General features: G+C 37.0%; 1 protein-coding gene across 1 annotated transcript in view; it reads right to left on the minus strand.

Moving 5' to 3' along the window:
- The window catches only part of oxr1a (oxidation resistance 1a), a 91,108-nt gene extending 83,221 nt beyond the window's left edge, over window positions 1–7,887 (minus strand). Inside the window, exon 1 of the mRNA XM_049730502.1 lies at window positions 7,729–7,887. The gene's annotated coding sequence lies outside the window, so the exon portion shown is untranslated. The remainder of the gene's footprint in view (window positions 1–7,728) is intronic.
- Window positions 7,888–10,134: the final 2,247 nt, after the last annotated feature.

Here is a 10,134-nt window from a genome sequence, read left to right on the forward strand (position 1 = left end):
ACGTGTTGGATGCACAAGCCTGCACGAGCGTATACATTAACTCAATTACGACACATAGCGTGTAGTGTTTCACACAGGCTGGGATCAGAAGACTGAAGGCAAAAGGCTAACAAAGTAGCTCGACATTGAAAACATTTGACAAGGAAACTGCATGTGAACAGACAAAAACATAAGAAAATTTGGCAACCGTGATTATTCATAATAGAAACAAGGCTTGCTTGTAATATTAGTAAAAAGATACATAAATAGAGCCATTTATTAAAATTGCTTATTCTGATACTGCAGTGTTTTATGTTATGATGTATAAACAATAATTCATAGCACAATTAGTAGGATTAGGTATTTTGAAGCCAAACTCCCTAATAAAAAAGAAAGTACCATTGTATATCATACCAAGACAGTAATAATAACACGCTAATGAGATATGATTTTGCTATAAAAATAATGGAGGTACATGTAAAATAAGTTAGTGTTACAATTTTTCAAGTCATTAAACTGTTTTTTTTTTAAATTCAATTTCACTAAAGCGTCACAGCCTAATATATAGATATGATTCACACGCAAAAGGTAGAGAAACAGTTTCCCGAGCTTTAAAACCATAACACAAAGTGCTTTACCAAACCAAGGTGGTTCCCTCATGCTTGTTTCCTTCCACATGAAAATGCTTTTGAAAGCTGTTACATTCCTTATGCTCAAACCAAAGTAATGTTAGCACTTCGACACCTAACTTGAAGGCCATTTTAAAAATTCAAGTGCTTTAGGAAAGTCATTCCAGGGTAAGGAACAACAGTACTGGTTTTGAGGTGGATTTAAGTGCTGCAATGATTCTATTCAAACGCCAGTGTTTAAATGGTTTATTGGCAAATATTGGTGTTGAAAACAGAGCTGCGACTTCCATAATTCACATTGTATTTGTCTGCACTAAACAGTTTGATTTGATGAAATAATAAAAGCAATTTGTGCAGAGACTGCTCTATATATATTACGATATTATTTTGTTTGTGACAGTGCATTTGGGATTGAAGCATTAACATTTCCTTTTATTTGAAACATCAGTCTGTATGAAGAATTTAGTATGTCAATTTCATCACCCACTGCTTTTGGAGTACATCTATAACCTCATCCTTTGTTCTGCCTATAGTCTCATTTTAAGAATTTTTTAATCTGGTAGAATCTTTTGATTGAGGTTTATCAGAAGTTTGACCAAAACAATGCACCGGTGAAGTCATGTGTATCTGGATTGGACCTTGTCGGCTTCCATCTATATGGCAAAACAACCTTGTTTGAGGATGTTTTTCCTGCCGAGCTTCATTAAGCAAGCCTTGTGTTTCTGTTTAATTGTCTCGAGGCATGCAGCGCATACTGACAGACCCCATCAGCATTCAAGCATTTAATGGATGGAGGCAAATCACTTCGACAAACAGAGGGACGGTAGCTTCTGCTGGAACCTGCTACCGGTAAACCATCAATGACACGGTGCTGGTGAGTTCAGGCCTAACACAAAGCAGATTCAAGATGAAGGCTGCCTGAGTGATTTCACATCGGAATAAGATGAGCCTAGCAGGTGGGAATAATGAGTGCACACATGCATGTGCACACACATACACATAAACTATATTGCATTTTTTTTTTTCATCCCAGCAAGATTTTCAATATTTTTTCACCGCCACTGAGTTTGTGAATGACAAACAAGAGAAGGAGATATCTGCTGATCTGTTTGCTGGGATGGATCCAAACTGTGAGCTAGAGAAGGGGAGTTATTGATCAGCGGCCAGATTAGCAGTGCAAGGCAAGGCAAGTAAACATAAAACGGAGCAGGTCATGGTCGATAAAGCTGGAGTAGTATTTTTAGAGAGAAAGAGCGTTCCATCTCCATTGGCATCCTCAACAATGAAGCCATGTGTATTTTCTTCCTGAAAAATGATATGGTAGGAACAGCTGAGGGATGATTTTAAAGATAAGTCTGTCACTTCACTATAAAATAAAATGACTAAAAACCCCTTAAAAGCATCATTCACAAATTTTCATCATACAGAAGCAATGAAATAGAAGTTCTAAACTAACAAAAACAATTATGCTACGGTACTTGTGGATAAATGTTTTATCAACTGTAAACAAATTGAATATAAATAAACCTCAAGGAACTAAAGAGGAAAATTAAGTCTGTGGGTGGTTTTAATGTAGCCAAAAATTCTGTGCACATTCAGCAACTGCAGTGGCATTTCAATCTGTGCAGCGCTGCAGTAATATGACTCATCTGCTCTCCCCGAGTGTCCCCGTGGTCTGTCCTTTGTCAGCACCTACCCATTGTTTACATCTGCCTTCAGTCGCTCATCTCCTCTTTCTCCACTATTAATGTCCTCGCCTATGGCAAATACAAAGCCCAGTTGCTACTGCTTCTGCAGTAATAGGGGTCAGGTTAGCCTGGAAGGAAATATAAAGCCATTTTGAAAATATTCACTCAATTACTGGACATGGACTACACACCCATGAACCACTGTCCAATATTTACATATGATACATGTTTGTCTTGTAAGTGGCATTTTATCTACTATTCTTGCATATATATATATATATATATATTCATGTATATACTATGTATTTATGTATATATAGTACATATATATGTATACATACATATACGTATAGTGTATGTCAGCCATCCATGTGGGAAAATAAAGGAAACATTTGGCATTCAGGTGGTGGATGGATTCTAGCAGGAGGTGTGTTGACGTAGGTCAAGCCCTTTCAGTTCTTCAAGTTGCTCCAAATACCGCACCTTAGCCTTGACGTTAAGCTTGTTGCAATATTATCTCACTACGTTCTCCTTTAAGAGGTATAATCCATGCATTATTTTCTAGTTATTACAAGAAGGTTTGAAGTTTGTCGGAGATGTGAAAGTGTAGACGAAACAAGGAACACTCAATTTCATATCATAATTTCGTATAGTATAAGAATATTTCAAAGGCATTCATTTTATATACTACTTGACCACATTAGGGTCGCTCGTGAGCTGGAGCCTATGCCAGGTGAGGGTCACCAGTAATTCATGATATTTTTGCGTCTTAATTTTATGTCCAAAAATGAGGTCACAGAAGAACATTTGAGAATGAAAGGGTAGATGAAACAGTAGTGTGAAGTGAAAGATTGCAAGTACCATTTACTATGGTTGTCTTGTCTAGTGACTGAACTTTTGGGATTTTAAATTCTTTCAAGTAAGAAGTGCAGAAAGTTCTTCTTACAACCATCACTTCAAAGGAAACCAGAAATCTTCTATTTTGGAATCCTGAACTGTTGATGAATTCTTATGCTGGCCATGTTTGTTGGAAATGAAATCCGACAGATTTGCTTTAATGCCTCACTATACACAATATTTACTGAAGTGTAGACTAGACTATGGATTACAAACTGGGTCTGCATACTGTGTGGAGTTTGCATTTGATGATGCAGGCAAGGGAATCAACCTCCAGCATCCAGTAGCTCATGGCAAGGTACATATATGAAGGAGCTGGGACACTGTCACATCATGTTAAAAGACATGGAGACAAGTGGGTTGGGGACTTTTCTCTGCTGAGTCTTTTTTAGCACGGTAATAGGCTGACAGAAGCAAATGCCTGAGGAGTGTCGAAAAAAACAAAACGTGCCCTTAGAGTCGGCTTTTAAGCACTGTCCTAAAGTGGAACCAAAGGCAAACTTCCAAAACAAAACATCAGAGATGTTGAACTATGCCAACAGCATTGCCCTCTTCTCTTTCGAAATACAAATCATCAGGGGGACTCTTTAATTGTCACATCATCACTCAAATGGCAGAGACGTGTACAAAAGCCGCCTTAGCGAGTTGACAGCGCCATGACTTGTTTCTTCCTCATTATTTCTCTAAATTGTGTCAGCTAATAGATGCCGCACCTAAATGTGACAAAAATTGAGTTCACCAACTAAGCAGAACAACTCAAACAGAAAACAGAAAAAGTATTTATATCTGTATTTGATATACAACTTAGAGGACAGAAACCACCCAAAGCGTTCTGGAGCAGAGATAGTGACATGATGTTTGACGATTTTCAAGCCTCCTTTTGCATTATGGGATATTTTTTTTAATCATTCAAACTTGGCAGCGTTGGTAACAACACTCTCCTCTGTGGTGTGTCAAATGTAGAAGACAATTTACAGGGACTATTCAATTTTATTCATCTGTTGCAACATTAGATTCTAATCAGACTCGTGTTCAACAAACAAGAGGGAAGGGCAGTTTGGTATTCTGCTCAAGGGAGGGGGAGGAGACTGGACTGGGTTGCCGAGGCTTAGCATGGCAAATCCTCAATAATCCTCCTACGAGTTCCATTGCTACTTCTACTGCATGTAGTAGGTAAAGCCCATACACACCAAGCTTGCTTCATGAAACACTGTACACTCCAACTGCCACTTTTACTCCCTCCACATATGTTCAGTATTTAAGAAGACAGCTGAAGATACTTTTCCTTCGTCTTTTGAGATCTTCGTTAGACAGCGCAATAACAGTGAGGGAGACAGAGTAGTGAAACCAGAGAAAGGCGAACTAACCAATCATTCCACTGGGTATTAGTACACAAGAGAAGCCTGGGGGGAATCACTTCAGTCTTATACAATCACAGCCTCCTTTGAATGTAATGAAAAATGTACGAGGGGGGGCCCTGTGGCGATCAACCAAAGTGATTCAAGCACTGCACACATTAAGCCTCAAAATAGTGTGTACCGGAATTCCTGCTAAATCTTTACCAACATTAAAAGGAACCCTTAAGGCATAAGGGAAGGATGTATTTATTTACAGTGAAATTCCTGGAATCGTATAACAATAGAGTACAGGTTAATAAATCACAGCACCGCAGCCTATTTTATGATCTTATTGCAGTCTTGTAGATTGAAGACCCTTCCCTTCCATCTTTTGATTTTGAGGGTTTATGATTTCCCACAAATTTGATATGATAACAAAAAATACTCAACTTGGACAGAAATACTGCCAAAATCGTTTTTTTTTTTTTTATTGTTAGTACGCCACACACATGTACAGACACAAAGAGAAATTGACTCATTGCCTGGCAGGACTATTCTATTTTCTTCAAGGTGCGGTATGCCTTTTGGGGACATCAACTTTTTCAACTGGTTTAACATTGAACTCTTGTGGTTTGACCTCTTACAAAAGTGCCATCAGTGGTTGTGAGCAAAAGTAGTCACCAAGAGAAATTATGTGGTTTATAAATAGCTCATTTCTGATAGATGTGGACCAATACGGGAATATTAAAACCTCAGAGTCATTAATTTGTGTTAATTGTGCAGCAGTGATATTTTTTTTTTCCCTTCAAATCTACATTTTCAGTCTGTGGTTCATTTGGGTCACAGGAAACCACCCGATAAAAGTATCTAATAGTTCAAATATCAAGCACTTTACAAGGAGGATTTACAGCTAAGTTAAAGACATCTTTTTTTTTTTTTGCATTCACAGATTGTACACTTTTCATCTAAATACTTTTAGACACATTTTTGAATATCTTGTGCTACATGAATACTTAGTAGATTTCTTTTTTATACTGTAAATCAAACTTAAATTATGAGATTGCTTTCTTTCATTGTTGCATATGAGTTAGCATTTGCTGGCAATAATGCTAGTGTGTCATAAATTGGTCACAGTCACATGATTATGTTTTTAATTAAAATGACAATTATTTTATTGAATAGCCCTACTTGAAAGAGGAAACGGCTTTACTATCATCTAATTGAATTAGTGCTTTTGTGTGCGCCATGTATGCATTAATGTTTTCTGTATGAACATTTGCAAAGTTTCATTAGCATTTATATCAATGCATCAATCAATTGGTAACAGCAAGCAATCACTCATGATGGCATTGTGAGGGATTAATGAATTCCAGCAGGACCATGCATAACATGATTATAAAAATTGTTATTGTAGGTGTCCGGTGTCCGATGTGTGTGTGTGTGTGTGTACAAAACATCCATCATGAATACATATATGGTATTTATGATAAAAAAGACAAAGTAAAAGGACAACAACTCTGCTCTGATCTCAGTGCAACAACCTGATCATGCAGACCAGCGCTGTATTTGTCTATTATGATATGCAATAAACAATTACTAAGCAGACAATATAGGGGCTTCCCTCATCTTTCCTGTGCAATGTACACCTTATGGGTCCATATCTGATTGCATTATGTAATGGTGTAATAGGTTTAGCAACATGATTTCACAGCAGGGACCTTTGAGCAGGCCCCGATGACTCAGTTCATTAAATCTTACTTCCTCTGAGCTTTCCAGTTGCTGAGTAGCAACGTTTCTTCTCCCACATAAACAAATGTTAATTGCTATATGCAATTTAATAAAAAACTATGGTGACTGATGGTACATTTCTCTGACTTGTGCAGACAGCGTGGGTTCAGTTCCCACTCAGAGATGGTGTGAATGTAAGTGTTAATGGATGGATGGATGGATGGATGGATGGATGGATGGATGGATGGATGGATGGATGGATGGATGGATGGATGGATGGATGGATGGATGGATGGATGGATGGATGGATGGATGGATGGATGGATGGATGGATGGATGGATGGATGGATGGATGGATGGATGGATGGATGGATGGATGGATGGATGGATGGTCAAATATTACGAAGATGTGGCAACATACCGTAAAGCCCATTAAAGACTAGTATTTCAAACATTTTGCTGAAAAACTATTACGACATAAAATATAGCTACAATAGCTTAGTCTTTTTCACGTGTGATCTATTAAACATAGCCAATGTTCTAAATGAATAGCTGACTGAAAAATATTGCAGCTAATGCTTCAAGCTGCTAGAAAATTTGATTTAAGTGTTTGATAAAATTAGGGATGCGGAAGCTATAAGGTTAATTAACAAAACAGTTACATTAAAATGAAAAGCATGCAAATAAAAAAAAACACCTTCCCTCAAAATGGCCTGTTAGTTTTTTAAGTCTTACAAAATAGTTCTATTCGGTCAATTTGTCTTATTCTAATATCTATCTATCTATCTATCTATCTATCTATCTATCTATCTATCTATCTATCTATCTATCTATCTATCTATCTATCCATCCTTTTTTTTCTTTTTTTTTTCATAATGATGTTGGAATTTGCAAACATAGTTTGTGGTATGTTAATGTCAAATCAGCAGATGATACTAAATTCTAACAGTTGCACAATATGATAAATTGGTTAAGTGAGTCTTTTTTTCTTTTATGATGATTGAATATGCACCTGACTGAACGCATAATTGCCCCTTGAACATTTCTTGCGTGCTGTACCAAAGATGCAAAGATAAATTAATTATAATTAAATAATTATATATTTAGTTCTTAGATGCCCTTCATTTCTGGCTGATCTAAAGTCAATAAATATCCCAATAATATTGCTATAAGACCTTCCAGCTAAGGGCAATTCTATTTTTATTTCATTTATTTATAAAAATCCGTTGTTGTTCATGCAAACTGATTTTTCCTTTAAAAGTAGTAACACAATTTTATCTGGCGACGTCTGCATTCAGATATTTACAATCATTGAGGCTCGTGAGCTTCGGACGGGCTGCACGGAAACACAACACTTTGCAAACATGAAATCTTTATAAGGAAACCGGTGATGACAACACAAGCCAGCAGCAGAGCAGTTTGGGAGACAGCGAATAGCGCCGGTGCAGAGGAGGACTGTCAAGTACTTACTTTCAGAGCGACATGAAGCGATCGTGGAAGAAACATCATCGGTGTTAGAAACGTTGTCTTCGTCATTCGCCTAACAAGCACTCAACATAAACACTCAACACGCGGAGTCATTTGACCTTCTACCAATAGAAAGTACCACCGGTGAGATACGGGGGATAGGGGAGGAGCGGACCATACCAAAAAGATGTCCTGGCAAGGAAGCGGGGAGATGTTGTCATCCCGGTACCATGCTGATAAATGTAATGTTCTATAGGAAAATAATAATAATAATAATAATAATAATAATAATAATAATATAATTTTGCATATTTCCAACAAAATTATACATATATATGAAAATAATAATAATAATAATAATAATAATAATAATAATAATAATAATAATAATAATAATATAATTTAGCATATTTCCAACAAAATTATATATATATATATACACACACACATACGTATATGTTTTATTTTTTATATAACAGTGCTTATCTTGAGTTTGTATGTATTGGCAAGCAATGCCCATGGCCAAAGAGAGAAAATACATCCGGTCACATTGAAAATAATAAGACTTCATGTCTGCGGAGTTGCAAACTAGATTTCTTAAGTATAAATGAGGACTTGTTATTGTATTGATTGATATGCACTTCAGCAGCATGTGGCTAAAATCAATAAGCACTGCTATCGAGCCTGAAGGCTGTGGGTTAAAAAGGGTTAGTCTTGGAACATCCCTGGTCTCATGCATATAGAAATAACTTATTTTCATGGTCGATAGTTTGTGCTGTTATTGTAAGAGGGTAATATCCCTGAATGTATTCATTTTTTGATCATTTCGGCATCAAAACTCCAATCACTCAGTTGGATTTGTTAACCCCAAACCAACATCTTGTCATATGTGAGTGCCCAAACGTAACCCCAGCAAACCTACTCCAAATAAGGAAATAGAAAAAGAAAATGGCTTTTTGTCGACGTTTAATGCAATCTCAATTGTTTCACAAAATTGTCCATTTTATGTTGTGTCTAAGTAAAAGTGAGATCTGTTTATTTTGAAGCAAAAATGGTCAGGAGAAACACTAGCTTGCACTTATACTTCTGTTCTTTGTTTAACAAACTGTCCCACTATATAGAAAATGTACATGGAGTGCCCTATAATCAAGGATAAAATATGGTATGTTGCGTAAGACTTGGCTGAAAGTCAGGACTGGAGGTTGAGAAGCATCACCTTAAAAATGACTGCTGCTTCTCGACACGGCATTAATGTTAAAGATGTTGTCAAGGTCACCTGGTAGTGAAAGGATGCCCGTTTGCAGTGTATGCATCATATGTGAGCATATTACACACATCCTGAAGAAAAAAAAAAAAGCTTTTCTATTTGCTATGAGAAATAGCTAATTAGAATACCAAAGTCTACAAAGCCACGAAATATAAAGAACATTCTCTTCTTTTCAGTTTATACTAACGGACATGTTGCATCATGTTCATTCAAGAAATTAACAACGATGTCAGTTTTCTTTTCAATGGTTGAAACTGACAGTCGAGAAAATAATAATAATAAAACAATTAGACAAGGGGCCCTGAAAATGCAAGTGGATGCTAAATGAAAAATATAGGTAATTGGGTAAACCTTGTTCAAGTCCAAATCTTTGACTTTTATTTCTTGACTTTTTTTTAACCTCAAGGAATTGTCCCATGTTGGGAAAAGACAGTTGTCTGATTATACCACTAAATACTTTTATTGACTGAAGTAGTCACAAATCACCCACGTCCACATACATTTACAGCCTGCTGAGTCAGTGACTCAAATTGTAACCTGCGACAATGTGATATCTGTGACTAAAACTAAATATCATCCAAGCAGCACCATTTGGTGCATCACACATATATGAATGCATAAAAGAGAGATTTGGAGAGACTTATTTCTTTGAACAGCTGTCTAGGCCACTATAAATGAATGAGGAGAGTTTGACTGGATGCTTTGAGACAAGCCGACGTGGGGCGACAGTAGCTCATCTGTAAACAACATGGGTTTTGCAGCCAGAGGGTGAATGATCAAGTCCCACTGAGTGGTGACAAAATGGCAACTAGTTGTTGGAGAGATGCTGGCATCCTGGCTACTGTTGAGGTGCCCCTGAGCAAGGCACTGTCTATCCTCCCAGGTCAAAAGAACCTTTTTCACACCCCCTTGACGCTAACATATATACATCCTTGCATGCCTGCTGTGTGATCTAGTTCTGTTCGGTGTGTAATATACAGAAGAATGTTATTTGAAGTGTCCCTTGAGGAATTAGATTGAGTGCAATAAAACTCAACTTCTAGGTGTCTTTATATTCAATAGTTATTTCAGGAGGAGGACATTTTCCATATCTGCAGTCACTCATGGCTAAATCCCCTTTAAGAATGAAATGATGGCATTTT

This window comes from Syngnathus scovelli, chromosome 9 (assembly GCF_024217435.2).
Source record: "Syngnathus scovelli strain Florida chromosome 9, RoL_Ssco_1.2, whole genome shotgun sequence".
In the NCBI taxonomy this organism is placed as follows: domain Eukaryota; kingdom Metazoa; phylum Chordata; class Actinopteri; order Syngnathiformes; family Syngnathidae; genus Syngnathus; species Syngnathus scovelli.